General features: G+C 44.2%; 1 protein-coding gene across 1 annotated transcript in view; it reads right to left on the bottom strand.

Annotated features, from left to right (window-relative positions):
- FBXL13 (F-box and leucine rich repeat protein 13) overlaps nt 1-15,197 on the bottom strand; it is a 307,351-nt gene that overhangs the window by 263,458 nt on the left and 28,696 nt on the right. The window lies entirely within an intron of this gene.

Consider the following 15,197-nt stretch of genomic DNA (forward strand, 5'->3'; position numbering starts at 1 on the left):
TTGCAGGATAACGGAAATACATCCCAGGTGATATCATTTGCTGCTCAGTGATTGCAGTATTCTAGTCTGCATCTCCCCAAGGTAATACCTAAAATCTGGCATTTTAGTGGGTCCTGAGGACTGGAGTTGAGAACCAGTGTGCTACAGGTCGCCGATTGCCACCATTACTATTAAAAAATAAATAAATAAATAAATAAATAAAAATTCCATAAAAATATCCCATAAGTTGTAGATGCTATAACTTTTGCGCAAACCAATCAATATACCCTTATTGGGATTTTTATTTTACCAGTAACATGTAGCAGAATACATATTGGGCTAAAATTATGAAGAAATGAAAACCGCAGAGGTGATCAAATACCACCAAAGAAAGCTCTATTTGTGGGGAAAAAGGGCATAAATTTTGTTTAGGTACACCGATTGCATAAAGAAAGCTCTATTTGTGGGGAAAAAGGGCATACATTTTGTTTAGGTACACCGATTGCATAATTGCCAGTCAAAGTAATGCAGTGCCGTATCACAAAAAGTGGCCTGGTCATGAAGGGGGGTAAAGCTTCCGGAGCCAAAGTGGTTAAAGCAGTGGCATTGGCGGGGGGGGCTGACCCGGGCTACAGCCCCGAGTGGGCCCCCAAAAAGCCCTGGGTCTCCTATCTCTGTAGACAATTAGTAGCTCAGGGTCCCAAGGCTTCAGATTGGCCAGGAACTCAGGGATTGGCAGCCTGCCCTGGGGCCGCTTTGCAGGGCTGCCTCTGGAGGAGGGTGAGCGCCACCGGTTTACACAGAGTGGGGATCTCCGGCTTACCCGGCGCAGCCAGGTGTCATACGAAGTCCCGCCTCTTGGACTGGCTCCTATGATAGACGTCTCACTGGTCCAATGCCAGGACATGTAATGTGCATCATAGGAGCCGATCCAGGAGGCGGGACTTAGTGTGGCAATGGCCGCATGGCGCCGGGTAAGCGGAAGATCCCTGCTCACTGTAAACTGGCTGCTCTCCTCTCCCCTCCCAATGCACTGGCAAGGCTGCGCTGATAGGCACTGGCATGGCTGCATTAATGGGCACTGACAAGGCTGCGTTAATGGGCACTGGCAAGGCTGCGCTGATGGGCACTGTCTGACCAGGCTGTGTTGATGGGCACTGGCAAGGCTGCGTTGATGGGCACTGGCAAGGCTGCACTGATAGGCACTGTCTGACCAGGCTGCACTGATGGGCACTGGCATGGCTGCGTTGATGGGCACTGGCAAGGCTGTGCTGATGGGCATGGGTGAGGCTAAGCTGCTGGGCACTGTGATCAGGCTGCATTGATTGGCACTGGCAAGGCTGCGTTGATGGGCACTGGCAAGGCTGTGCTGATTGGCATGGGTGAGGCTGAGCTGATGGGCAAAGGTGAGGCTGAGCTGATGGGCACTGATCGGGCTGTATTGATGGGCACTGATGAGGCTGCATTGGTGATTTGATGGGCACTGGTGAGGCTGCATTAATGGGCATTGGTGAGGCTGAGCTGATGGGCACTGATGAGGCTGCACTGATGAGCACTGATGAGCACTGATGAGGCTGAGCTGATGGGCATTGGTGAGGCTGCATTGAGGGGCACTGGGCATTATGCATGGTGGGGCATTGGACAGGGGTGAGGGGAGGGCATTGGCTGGTGCATGGGCTGGACTTAATTTAAAATGTGGGGGGTGTAACGGAACAGGGCACCCCGGACCGGGTACCTCCATTGACAGATGCTCCTAGTGCTTTCCAAGGGCTCCAAGCACTCCACCAGACACAGTAACCACTTCAGACCCCACGAACCGCCGCAGCTTGGTTAGGGTCTCGCAATCTCCTACCCACCCTGGACCTACGACAAGGCTCCAGGTTCCTGTGGGTGAACCTCTCTTTCCCCAGGGAGTGCAGCAGAACAAGCTCTATTATAAGCTCTTACAAGAGCTTAGGGATTATCCAAGGGAGTATGGAGGACATAACAATCCCTTGCAGCAGATTCCCCCAATAAGAGACAGAACTCTAGATTGAGGTGAAGGAACTCTAGAACAACTTTATTGAACAAGACTTATATACAGAATTTGGAACATCCTGCCCCCAACAACCGCTTTCCCATTGGTCAATTGCAAAGTACATGCCGTTCTCCTTCAGGTCCTCCTTAGCCATGCAAATGAGGACTTGAAAATGAGTCAGCAGGGATTGGTCCGATAGCTTAATTAGAAGGACTGTTATGTGTAATGAGACAGAAGCCCCCAGGGGGCAATCAATGTACACAATAGCCAGACACAGAACAATGGGAGGTCATTAGCACTTACAATGAGACAGGGCAATCCACATTCCCTCCCAATACACAAACAAAAGAAAAACCTTGCTGACATTGAAAGATATGTAATTTTAGGAATTACAGATTTCATGGCAAATGGGAATAAATCTTAATATTTCTATATGGAGATATTGCTGGCAAATATATAGCAATCCAAACCATTACTTATCTGTCTTTAAATTCCAGTCACGGTGAATACTGTCACAGGGGGGTTACAAAATTACCTTCAGGCTGAAGCCCCTGGTCTTTTTCCCACCTAGCAACACCCCTCGGTTAAAGTAATACTAAACAATATCCTTATTCTCCAAAAACATTTCATACACATGTAGCGGGTGCCGATTGCACTGCTCCGCCAGCCGCTGCTGCCATAGGACATACGAGCAGCCTCATCGACACTGATAGACAGAGCCACAGCTGTGGGGGGATTTCCTCCCCCTCCCTCTCTTCCCTATGCTGCACACACACAGAGCGGGGTGGATCAGGACTGTCGCCCGCTCTACTCCCTCCCCTGCTTTCTCAATCTAAAAGAAGGTAAGCAGGAGCAGAAGATTTTGGGACATGTAATCCTGAAGCCAGGCAGCCCCATGTGGGGGCAGACTGCATACCCCACCACCATGAGAGAGGGGCAGAGGAGGAGACAACAACACGAGGCTGCCAGTGGAGAAGGAGGAGACCACGAGGCAGAGGGACTGGATGCAGGAGAAAGGAGCTCTTCTTCCAGGATTGTGTGACTGCTTCCCTACCAGCAGGTCCAAGGCTGGACGCAGATCCATAGCCTCAGGCACCTTACCAGCTGTGTGGGTGCCCGCACAGACATAGCTGGGTCTTCCAGGTGCCAGTCGGGCATTCCTAAAGAGCCTGTTCCAGGACATCATTTCCCCTTGGGCATTGGTATTGCAGGATTGGTGGGTGGGCAGTAGACCATCTTGTGTATACCCCCTTTTAAAGAGGACACTGCATGCAGATACCATCACTTTATCATGCCCTGTGAGGAGACCCCTTTGTACTAGTTGTTTCACCCTGCTGAGGTATTAAATTTAGCATACTTGCCAAGACATATTTGGCCCTTTTCAAAGAGCTAGCTGAAGACTCAAGGCTTCATTTCCAAGGACTACTGAATATTCCCTTTTACAAGGGATAAGAACTTTCAATGCCTATTCAAGCCTATAGTGACTCAGGGACACACACTTATACTCATTAAGGAGGAACTTTAATTTTAAGTTGACATTGTTCATTTGTGCATATTGTACCACCTACTGTATATACAGCCAGGGCCTATGATTTCAGAATTGTAGAGGAATAGGCTGACCTATAACAAGTCATCCCTGTTTCCCTTCATTCCTGAGCACATACAGTATCCCACATAAGTGAGTACACCCCTCACATTTTGTAAATATTTTATTATATCTTTTCATGTGACAACACTAAAGAAATGACACTTTGCTACAATGTAAAGGAGTGAGTTTACAGCTTGTATAACAGTGTAAATTTGCTGTCCTCTCAAAATAACTCAACACACAGCCATTAATGTCTAAACCCCTGGCAACAAAAGTGAGTAGACCCCTAAGTGAAAATATCCATATTGGACCCAATCAGACATTTTCCCTCCTCAGGGTCATGTGACTCATTAGAATGACAAGGTCTCAGGTGTGAATAGGGAGCAGGTGTGGAAAATTTGGTGTTATCGCTCTCACTCTCCCATACTGGTCACTGGAAGTTTAATATGGCACCTCATGGCAAAGAACTCTCTGAGGATCTGAAAAAAAATGAATTTTGCTCTACATAAAGATGGCCTAGGCTATAAGAAGATTGCCAAGACCCTGAAACTGAGCTGCAGCACGATGGCCAAGACCATACAGCGGTTTAACAGGACAGGTTCCACTCAGAACAGACCTCGTCCTGGTCGACCAAAGAAGTTGAGTGCTCAGCGTCATATCCAGAGGTTGTCTTTGGGAAATAGACATATGAGTGCTGCCAGCATTGCTGCAGAGGTTGAAGGGGTGGGGAGTTAGCATGTCAGTGCTCAGACCATACGCCGCACACTGCATCAAATTGGTCTGCAAGGCTGTTGTCCCAGAAGGAAGCCTCTTCTAAAGAGGATGCACAAGAAAGAGTGCAAACAGTTTGCTGAAGACAAGCAGACTAAAGACATGGATTACTAGAACCATGTCCTGTGGTCTGATCAAAATAAACGTATTTGGTTCAGATGGTGTCAAGCGTGTGTGGCGGCAACCAGGTGAGGAGTACAAAGACAAGTGTGTCTTTCCTACAGTCAAGCATGGTGCTAGGAGTGTCATGGTCTGGGGCTGCATGAGTGCTGCCAGCACTGGGGAGCTACAGTTCATTGAGAGAACCATGAATGCTAACATGTACTGTGACATACTGAAGGAGAGCATGATCCCCTCCCTTCAGAGACTGGGCAGCATGGCAGTATTCCAACATGATAACGACCCCAAACACACCTCCAAGATGATCACAGCCTTGTTAAAGAAGCTGAGGGTAAAGGTGATGGACTGGCTAAGCATGTCTCCAGACCTAAACCCTATTGAGCATCTGTGGGGCATCTGTGGGGCATCCTCAAACGGAAGGTAGAGGAGCGCAAGGTCTCTAACATCCACAAGCTTTGTGATGTCATCATGGAGGAGTGGAAGAGGACTCCAGTGACAATCTATGAAGCGCTGGTGAACTCCATGCCCAAGAAGGTTAAGGCAGTGCTGGAAAATAATGCTGGCTACAAAAAATATTGACACTTTGGGCCTAATTTGGATGTTGTCATTTAGGGTTGTACTCACTTTTGTTGCCAGAGGTTTAGACATTAATGGCTGTGTGTTGAGTTATTTTGAGGGGACAGCAAATTTACTTTACAAGCTGTACACTCACTACTTTACATTGTAGCAAAGTGTCATTTCTTCAGTGTTGTCACATGAAAAGATATAATAAAATACTTACAAAAATGTGAGGGGTGTTCTCACTTTTGTGAGATACTGTAGGTCACATTCGAGCCAGTTAAGTTGTTGAAATTGTGGTGTTTATATTTTGTATGTGACTTTGTGTTTTACTGCCTAACCAGAGATTACTCTATTTAACTACTTTGTTATATTACCACTGTCTGTTTGATGAGGAAAGTATTTTCAGTAAAAATGCTACAGCTTGTGTCCATCTACTGTTGTGGTTACAATAACATTTATTTGTCAGGCGTGTCGGAGGGGCTGAGACAGTTCTTGGGATTGAAGGGCAGAGCATAGAACCTAACATTCTCAAGTGGCTCCTTCAGGGGTGGCGCTACACACATCCACTACCTAAAGCTGATTTTTACCCTCCTACCTCCATTTTTTTAATGCCTGCTTACCTGGTTGCAGGTCCTGCACAGTTAACCATCTCAATACTGGGCACTTTTACCCCCTTCCTGCAAAATCAGATCCTCCAGTGTCTCCCCTCTCAGTCAGCTCCACAGGACCTCTGGGTTCAGTTACTCTCTAGCTGTTTAGGCTCTCAGGTCGACTACCTGAGGCCGCATGGCACCTCTACAGAGGAGGAGGCAGCCGCCCCTCCCTCCGAGACTCTGCTATTCAGACAAAAGCTCCCAAGCACATGTGCTCCTGACATTTATACAGTATTCCAGCATGCACTGAGGCACTTTCCTCTGCCAAATCACCAGGGCTGTAACAAATGCATGTGTACTCATTGGTCAGGTTTCCTTCCACTGTCCAATATGCCTCTCTATTGGACCAGTGTGAAACACTCTGCAGACAGACTGAGCTGCACCTGAGCACAATGAGCAGACCTCACTAACATATCCTGATCTCTGGTAGGCAGAGAACAATATAGATTTACCTGGCAATCCCCCTTGTAAGCAGACAGGATTCAAAAACTATACTCTCTCTAGCACCTGCTAGAAGGTGGCTACATACTGTATATTCAAATATCATTTTTAAACAGGGTTTAGTTTTACTAATGTATTTTTAATAGTATTTAAATCTGTTAGTCTCTTGCTGTCAGAGGGAGGGACAATAACCAACCAGATTCACTTTACTGTGCAGTGCTGTGAATGTATGAAATGAGTTTGCTGACTGGAGAAGAGAGCACAGTGAGCTCATCGGCAAGCTTCTAAGGGCTCTTTCACACGGTTTTCCGATCAGGTCCACCTGTCAGTTTTCAGGCGGACCTGATCAGATGCTCCATGCACCCCTATGGAGCAGTGACATGTCCGCTGACATCCGCTGCTATCCATCTGGAGGATTGGATTGGATCGGATCGGATGAAAACGGACAGGCGGTTCGTTTTTATCTGATCTCCCATAGAGGAGAGTGGGGATCTGACAGGTCCGTCTCTGCAAAGTAAGCAGAGATGGAGCTATCATCCGCCTTCTCAGCGGGGACAGCGAAACGATCCCTGCTGAGTAAAACAGAGTCCGCCAGTGTGAAAGGACCCTAATTCTATATTATCCAATCACAGTCTTGACCAAGCTGTACTGCATTGATTACAATGGAGAAAACAAAATGGTCAGAATTTGTAAAGAGTTTTGCAGAGAAAATTTGAAAAAAAGACTTACATTTTTTGTGTGAAGAAGATAGTATGTACAAATATGTACTGAATATACACTATATTGTCAAAAGTATTGGGACACCTGCCTTTACACATAAACTTTAATGGCATTCCAGTCTTAGTCCGTAGGGTTCAATATTGAGTTGGCCCACCCTTTGCAGCTATAACAGCTTCAACTCTTCTGGGAAGGCTGTCCACAAGGTTTTGGAGTGTGTCTATGGGAATGTTTGACCATTCTTCCAAAAGCCCATGTGTGAGGTCAGGCACTGATGTTGGACGAGAAGGCCTGGCTCACAGACTCCACTCTAATTCATACCAAAGGTGTTCTATCTTTTGACAATATAGTGTACATATGTGTGCATGTTAAGGCACGCACCTCTTCTCCACTCTGTAGGGTAGAAATGTAAGAAAAGCAAAAACTCCTTGCGTCCATACAGTATATGGGTTACATGGCCCGAGGTAGTATATTTATTTATATAAAACTGTATGAAAACCATGTCAAACTGAAATGTGATTGGTTGTTATGGATTACTGTATTTACTGTGCAAATGATACACTATTAGTAAAACAAATCCTCAACAATTTATCTCACACCAGAGAGACATCGACTTATGTGCATTGCCTGCATTTAATCAGTAACAGAACTCGTGTAAGGCCTGAGTCAGTGTTTAGGGATGCATTAGCAATACTTAAAACTTAGAATTATGTTATGGGTGGACCCAAAAGCCAATTCCTAACATTAAGAATGCATGAGATTTTGGATCTAACTGGGACCTGACCTTCCATTTTTCAGCGCTTTGACAGTAGATAGTCCAGCATAGATAGGCCTTTGGGGAACTGCATAACAATTATCTACATAATAAAAACACATCAAATCTGTTCTGTTTCTTTTGAAATGGGAGGAAATTTGTTAACAAAAAGTGCTGTGTTTCTGCAATGCGGTCTGCACTAGGTAAAGGAATGGATTTCAATCTACAGCATACACAGTCCAGTGCTGCCACCTGTTGATTTCCTATCAAGTTACAGAATACCTGTGTTCTGCGATTTTATCAAATAATCTCATCTCCATCTCAGGGGTACTTAGCTGCGCATTCTCTGTTTTTTTATTTCTTGGTTTTCTCCGAAATACATCAATATACTTTTTTCTTGTCCTGTTATTGTGTTTAGCATAGGGTTACCAGATGTCCCCGGATTGAGGACACTGTCCCTGGACCAAGTCTGTCTCTGGTTTTGTCCCTGGATTCAGGGCTAAATTAATGTAGAAAAGGCATCCCATGCTGGCCGAGAAGCAGCCTGGTGGCTCAGATGCAGATGGCCCCTGTTGGATGAAAACAGCTTCCTGTATATTATGTAGTCCTGTACCCAGCGCTCTGTGTATTATGTGGTCCTGTGCCCTTCGCTCTGTGTATTATGCAGTCCTGTGCCCAGCACTCTGTGTATTATGTAGTCCTGTGCCCAGAGCTCTGTGTATTATGTAGTCCTGTGCCCAGCGCTCTGTGTATTATGAAGTCCTGTGCCCAGCGCTCTGTGTATTATATAGTCCTGTGCCCAGAACTCTGTGTATTATGCAGTCCTGTGCCCAGAACTCTGTGTATTATGCAGTCCTGTGCCCAGGCTCTGTTTATTATGTGACAACAAAAAAGAAAAAGGGCGCACCGAGCTAGGGCATTACCAGTAAAAATGTATTAAAAGTATTAAAAAGTATATATTATACTTACAAAGCAGGTGTGTATAACCACACATCAACATAACACACATATAGTCTCCAAGGTGGCCAAGGAACCGCACTGTGCTGAATGGTATACAGTGTGCCGCATGGGGCTGCTGTGTCTAGGCTGCCGCGTTTCAGGGGCGAACCCCCTTCCTCAGAGCCAAAAAAGAGTTGCTGCTTATTATGTTGTCCTGTGCCCAGGCTCTGTTTATTATGTTGTCCTGTGCCTAGGCTCTGTTTATTATGTTGTCCTGTGCCCAGCGCAGTCCTGTGCCTAGCGCTCTGTGTATTATGCAGTCCTGTGCCCAGCGCTCTGTGTATTATGTGGTCCTGTGCCCAGCATTCTGTGTATTATGAAGTCCTGTGCCCAGGCTCTGTTTATTAAGTTGTCCTGTGCCCAGGCTCTGTTTATTATGTTGTCCTGTGCCCAGCGCAGTCCTGTGCCTAGCGCTCTCTGTATTATGCAGTCCTGTGCCCAGCATTCTGTGTATTATGAAATCCTGTGCCCAGGCTCTGTTTATTATGTTGTCCTGTGCCCAGGCTCTGTTTATTATGTTGTCCTGTGCCCAGCGCAGTCCTGTGCCTAGCGCTCTGTGTATTATGCAGTCCTGTGCCCAGCATTCTGTGTATTATGAAGTCCTGTGCCCAGGCTCTGTTTATTATGTTGTCCTGTGCCCAGGCTCTGTTTATTATGTTGTCCTGTGCCCAGCGCAGTCCTGTGCCTAGCGCTCTGTGTATTATGCAGTCCTGTGCCATTTGCCAATAAAAAAAATTAAAAAAATGTCCCCGGATTTCATTTTAAAAATCTTGTCACCTTAGTTTAGCACCCTTTTGACATAATCGTTGGGCAGGCAACTATTGTAAGCTCATATATTGTGAACTACAAGGTTTAGCATGGTCTTCCAAAAACTTGGAAAGATCCAAAAGCTGCCTATTCACAGTTGATGGGGCTGTAAGTACAATAATTTCCCTTAAAGAGGAAGTAAACCCTCCTCAGGAAGTTGTACCTATAGGTAAGCATATATTAAGGCTTACCTATAGGTACTGTAAATATCTCCTAAACATGCACCGTTTAGGAGATATTTACCTTTAATGCAGCCAGTGACGTCACTGGCGCATGCGCTCTGAAGGAACGGCAGATCGTGCCGTTCCTTCAGAGCCCCGTGCCGTGACCGTCGGCTCCCGCGTGCGTGCGCGGGAGTGACGTCACCGCGGCTCCGGCCAATCAGATGGCCGGATGCCGCGATCCCGGAAGACGGGCGACTATACATGTCGCCCGTCATACAGGTAAGCGGACGGCACGCGGGGGCTCGTTCTAAGGTAAGTATTTCATAATGAGCTAGTATGCGATGCATACTAGCTCATTATGGGTTTCTCTTTCAGGATGTAAAGAAGAGAAAAAAATTTTTTCTCGGTGTACAACCTCTTTAAGTAAGTTATTTTGTTGAATGATCATATATACATTTGTGTGTGTGTGTGTGTGTGTGGCTGAAAATTCCATTTACATGACAGCATCCATTCCTTAACACATTCCAACTAACAAAAACACTACCTGGGAGAATTGTACATGCTATGACTAGCATTAGGCCTACTGCACACTCGGCTCTTCTGAGCACCTTTCTCCTAACAGGAGAACAGCAGAGTTAAAAATGCACCTAAAGCCATGTTTTGCAAACGCGTTTAGATGCGGTGAGGCACGTCATGTGATACGGCATTACTTTATTTCAGTGGCCAGCATATTAATTTACACGTTTAGGTGCATTAAGCGTTTTTTCTGCCCAAACGCTCTTTTCCTGAATGTTACTTTGATGCATTCATATTTCTGTTCCTAAATTCCCTGCCTCTAAACACCTGTAAATACCTATGTGTGCATGGACACATAGGCTAACATTGAGGAGCATTTTAGGGCAGAAAAAAAGGACATCAAACACCTGTAAAACAGGCGTTTAACAGCTGCAGTGTGCATGATGAGGCCTAATGCTGGCCATACACTATACAAAAAATCAACCGAAATTCGGTCATTTGGACAGTTCTTTTGTTTTTCGGCCAGTTAATGGGCACGAATCGGTTGTGACATTTTTGAGCCGAAAAAAAGAAGGACAAGTTTGGAAACTTTCTGCTGAATGAGCAATAAATTTAATGTGTTTCTCGTCCAAACTGTTTGCACCAAGTATATGTGAAAAAACTAACATAAAATGGATTAATTTATGTCCATTGAACGATTTATCATTTATTACACGATGGCATGATCGTTTGCTCTCACGGCCGAGTGTTCCTTTTTTCGAAAATTAGTTTGAAGGGTTTTTCATATAGTGTATGGCCAGCATTAGTCTGTGGAACTAATAGCAACACAGCCATAAAGATATTCGTAAACACAGTAAAAATGGCTATATTAGTATTTAAAGGGGTATTAAACCCGAAAACAAAATGATAAAATATTGTAGCTTATCAGTCTTTAATCACTTGCCGACCGCCCGCTGCAGATATACTGCGGCAGGCTGGCTCGGCAGCGCGAACCGCCGTACCTGTAGTAATGTCACTGGTCCCCCCAAAACTGTCAAAAATGTCAGTTAGGTGTCTGATCTGTTGCCCGCAATGTCGCAGTCCCGCTAAAAATCGCACACCATTACTAGTAAAAAAAAAAAATATATAAATGACATAAAAATATATAAATGACATCGCCACCATTACTAGTAAAAAAAAAATATATAAATGACATAAAAATATATAAATGGCATCGCCACCATTACTAGCAAAAAAATATATATATAAATGACATAAATCTTTCCCCTAGTATAAAATACACTTATTGGGATTTTTTTTTAACCAAAAATATGTAGCAGAATACAAATTGGCCGAAAAGGACGAAAAAAAAATAGATTTTTAATTTATTTTATTTTTTTGGGAATGTTATATAACTAGAAAGCGAAAATTTTTTTATTTATTTCTTTTCCAGAACTGTCACTCTTTTTTTGTTTATAGAGCAATAAATACAAATTGCACAGGTGATCAAATACCACCAAAAGAAAGATCTATTTGTGGGCAAAAAGGACATCAATTTTATTTGGGTACAGCTTTGCACGACTGTGCATTTGTCAGTTAAAGTAACGCAGTGCCGAATCGCAAAAAATGGCCTGGTCATTAAGAGGGCAAAACCTTCCGGTCCTTATATGGTTAAAATGTGGTTGCTGCATTCGTTTTCATTATTCCGTCTTTTTTTCCTTTATTTTCACCTAATGATCTGGCCAGTAACAAACTTCCTGTCTTAGGGTGTCCCCATTCTGGATGGAGGAGCAACAGAGATACCTCTGGACAGAAGCACAGTTGGGGAAGAAGGTGGTGTTAAAGCCAAAATAAAGCCAACCTCCAGCTAACACTTTTAAAGCTGTTATAGCAACAGTTTTTTTTTCCTTTTGGGATAAAGGTTTTACATAAATGAATAAAAGCTGACTGCTGTAAGCACCCCTGTCAGTGTTAAACGGTTTGTTTATATTCTCTATTTGTCACATTTTGCCGGACAGTTTGGTAGTTAACCCCTTGGGGCCGGCTCCCGCCAGCTCTTTAAGGGGTTTGGATTGCCGCGAGGTGGGGGCGGGGTTTATAGCCATGTGACTGCCATGATTGGCTGTCACATCGGTCACATAACCTGAAAAACGAAAAAAATGTTCCTGTGAGCCGCCGGTCACTGTGCCAGGAGTGCGCAGGGCGCATGCTCTCAGTACAGCTCTGTTGGCGCCAAGCGCATGCAAATATGCAGCCGCTCGGTGCCAAGTCCTGGCCGCTGAGAGGCCGCATATTTGCATGCGCTTGGCGCCAACAGGTTAAAGAAAGTAAAAAAATAACAGAACTAGCCAGATCACTGAGTTATCTAAGAATGAGTAAGCTGCAATATATTACGTTTATGTTTTTGGGTTTAATACCGCTTTAGGTCACTGTGAGTAATAAGACAGCAGCCTTCATCCTCCAAATGCTTATAGTATCGGTATTTTTCTGGTTTATTTATTTTATATTGAATTTTTACAAAGTGGCGAACAGAATAATAAAAGAAACAGTCGTAATCAGTTAATACTGCCAATTAAAAAAAAAGAAAAGCTTGGTAATATTTAGTGCCCCAACCTTAGTATCCGCAGGCTGAAGCTCTAATGAGGCAGAACAGGAACATATACATTAAAAGAAAAGTAAAGTGGAAATGGAAAGAATGAAAGGGTTCCTGGGGGGTAGTGGGCCATACCAACCATAGCAGGGTGGATAAATGAGAAGCCTGGTCACTCATCAACAGGTCAAGGCTCCAACAAAGACTCATTAAATGCTGATGGAAGAAAGTGTGTAATCCAATGCCTGACACAACTTAGTACAGGGGTCTTCAAACTATGGCCCTCCAGTTGTTCAGGAACTACAATTCCCATCATGCCTAGTCTTGTCAATGAATGTCAGAGTTTTACAATGCCTCATGGGATGTGTAGTTCCGCCACAGCTGGAGGGCCGTAGTTCGAGGATCCCTGACTTAGTCAGGGACCCTATATTGCAAAGTAGCTTTCATCTTTCCACGTACTATAGCCTGCGTGACCCTATTCTTAGTCTTGGAAATACATAGCTTAGGTGTTTTCTAGGCCTTAGCAGCAGTTATGACCTGCAGAAGAAGCTTAAGTCGCCTTTTAGGGAGCTCAAAGTTGTTTCTATTAAGAAGTGCAATCAAAGGGTCTAGGGAAAATGATTTTCCAAAAAGTGTAGAGAGAATCCCATATACTTTAGCCCAGAAAGTGCATACCAGAGGACATGTCCACCATATTTGGAGAGGAGTACCCGACTCCCCACAACTCCTGAAGCAAGCTGGTGAGTAGGAGGACTGGAACTTGTGTACATGTGCAGAGACCAAAAACCACGACAACAGGACCTTGAATTAATTTTTGAAAGCAACCATGTTCTGTGTTGCTGTCCAAATGTCTGACCATTGTTTAGGTTCTAAATCTACACTGAGGTCAGTACTCAATTTCTGGACATAGGAGGAAAGAAGATGGTAAAGTTTAGCTAGCATGGGAATACAACCATGAGATAAGACCGGGTGAGTGGTAGACTCTAGCACACACACATATCCAAGTGAAGTCCGTGTTTGGATCACAGAATGATAGAGGTTTTTTGACTTGTTGGTACTAAAACACCTCAGATCGAGGTAGTTTATCGTTTTGGTGGAGAGTGGAAATAAGTTGAAACCCTGTAGGGTCAGAAATATTTTTTCAGATTTTCATGTATAAACTATGATTTATGGGAAGGCTGGAGGAGTATTCAAACTAAGATTGAGGGGGTAGGAAGAATTAGAAAATAATGTTGCAGACAAGTCAGTCAGGGGTCAGGCATTAATAGAGGGTGGAATGGGGGAAGCTATGGTGGCTGATAAGGAGTTTTCCATATTACAAACAATCATTGGCAATATTTAGTACTATTTATACTAGTAAAGAACATATGCAAAATGTGACAATGAATTAAAGTGTTTGTTCACCAATGCCAGAAGTTGGCCAAGCAAGATAGAAGAGTTGGAAGTTTTGGTAAATGAAGAGAACTATGATTTATGATTGGGCTATTAATATATTTGGCTATTCTCTCTTTCAGAGAGAAGGGTAAAAGGTGGTGGTATCTGTCGCTCTATCTCTCTCTCTGTGAGAAGTGATCTCAAAGAGAGTGTGAAAAAGGACCTAGTTGATGGAGAGTGTGATAGTGCTAAATCAACATGGGTAGAGCTGTATATTGATGTTTTTCTTATTTTTATTTTTTGAGTTTTGGATCAACTGTGAGTATAAGATTGTGTAAAAAGAGGTTTTCTATTTGTTTGTGCTTTTTGTTTTGGTTGAACTAGATGGACTTGTATCTTTTTTTAATCTGACCAACTATTTAACTATGTGACTATAAAATAGCATTAAAGCGGAGTCCCGGCCACAGAATCATTTTTTTTTTTTAAATAGCTCCCAAACAGTGACCCACCGCCCTTTATGTATCAGCTAATCCGGTTTTATACAGTTAAATAACATTTAGGCAATCATAAAATCTTACTTTATATAATGTTTGCAGAGCGCCGCCATCTTTGCCTGGGTCACCCGAGTCCGCAGTGGGGAAATGTCTGCCCTGCTTCCTGCTTCTAGAGGAGGCCGGTGGATCGGCATAGTATGTGTTTCCATAGGGACGGCAGTGTCCGCACTGGGCTCCGCCTAACCTGTTTGGAAATAACGCGATGAGAGGAGTGGCCGGCTGCCTACGTCACTGCCCATTGCATCCTGGGAGCGACGAGTAAGAGCTCCCAGGACGCATTGCGGGACAGAAAGTGACGACGCGGGCCGCGGCCAAGGAAGGAGGAAGTGGAAGGAAAGGTGAGTATATTATCTTCTGAAAAAAGATAAGTAAAAAAAAAAAAAAAAAACAGGAATATCCAATTCTTGTACCGGTGACAATAAGGAAGCGGATGCCATAAAATCTAAACTAACGATTTTGTGGCCGGAACTCCGCTTTAAGCACTTTTCCCAATGAGCTTTGGGCTTGTGTCAATGGCATCAGTTTGACACCAGTTTAGGTTGCTTCTGAGATCATTTAGATTTAATTGACAGGTTGCATTTGATGAGTTTCAAGCAGATTTAGCACATCTACA

Source organism: Pelophylax lessonae (assembly GCF_965119305.1).
Source record: "Pelophylax lessonae genome assembly, chromosome: 4".
Lineage (NCBI taxonomy): Eukaryota > Metazoa > Chordata > Amphibia > Anura > Ranidae > Pelophylax > Pelophylax lessonae.